The sequence below is a fragment of the Frankliniella occidentalis genome, unplaced genomic scaffold (assembly GCF_000697945.3).
Source record: "Frankliniella occidentalis isolate FOCC.00 unplaced genomic scaffold, Focc_3.1 Scaffold1668, whole genome shotgun sequence".
Classification (NCBI taxonomy): Eukaryota; Metazoa; Arthropoda; class Insecta; order Thysanoptera; family Thripidae; genus Frankliniella; species Frankliniella occidentalis.
The window spans coordinates 2639-3742 of NW_026268768.1; positions in this window are offsets into that span (position 1 = coordinate 2639).

Genomic DNA, 1104 nt, shown 5'->3' on the forward strand with positions numbered 1-1104 from the left:
CCAGGTCTTTTTATTCTATCCATCACTGCCTTCAATAAGATGCGGGATTTATTGTAGTAGTCTGAGGGGCGGTCGCTGGCGAGCGGGCGACGAGGGGGTGAAGGGAGAGGGGGGTGGGGGCTTATCCTCCCGCGCACCGACCCGTCTGCATCCCGGTGGTCCGAGGGGAGGGAGGGGGAGGGGCTGCCGTCGCCGAGGTCCGTGGAGACCCGGGGGAGCAGAGGGATCAAGGGGGTGGGGGTGGGGGGATGTGATCCTGGATCCAGGTCCAGGAACAGCCTCTGGCGGCAGTAAGGCGCACGACGCGGGCCTCGGCGTGGACCCTGGTGGTATAATCCGCTGCCGCCGCCGAGGGTGAGGGTGGGGGGGGGGGAGGAAAAGGGTTGTCCGTGGTCCGGGCCGCGCGAACAAAGCTGAGGAACGAATTCTGCCGCCCCAAAGTGTTCGACCAAGCAGAACCGATTGCCAACCCCCACCTTTTCATGGAATGCTGCCACCGAGGTCCAAGATGTGATCTGCGCCGGCAAAGCAGGATGGAGGCGACGGGGTGTGGGGTTGGCGAAAGTGAAACGGGGCCGTTCTCCTACTCACTTTGCGCCCCGTTCGGTGTTGTATAGAGGGACTCTCGGTGTGTCGTTTCCTACCAGCTGCTGCTGCAGCAGCTGCTGCGACGAGTACCGAAATTTCTTTCTTGGAATGCGTCGACGGGGAGTCATTGGGGCTGTAATGGCGGCGGGAGACTCCTGGGGGCGTGGCGGGGCAAGGCGGGGCGGGGCGCTGCTCGCGACAAACTTTGTCGCTCCTGCACGCGAGCAGCAGCCGCAACAGCAGCAGCAGCAGCAGGATCATCCCCGGCGGCGGTGGGCCGGCGCCCTGGAGTGGGGGTACCAGCACCAGCGCGCCGCTGCTCTCCTCTCCGCTTGGCTAGCGGCCGCTAGGCGGTGCAGCCCGGCAGGTAGGCAACATCCGCACACGGCTGCGTCGCAGCGGCCGGACTGCCTACCCGTCAGGCGCCAACAGCCTGCGCCCACGGCTATGGCCTGGTCGGGCCCGCGGGGGGACCTCCTAGCTCAACCTATCCGGGTACCCTCTGCCCCGGAGGCC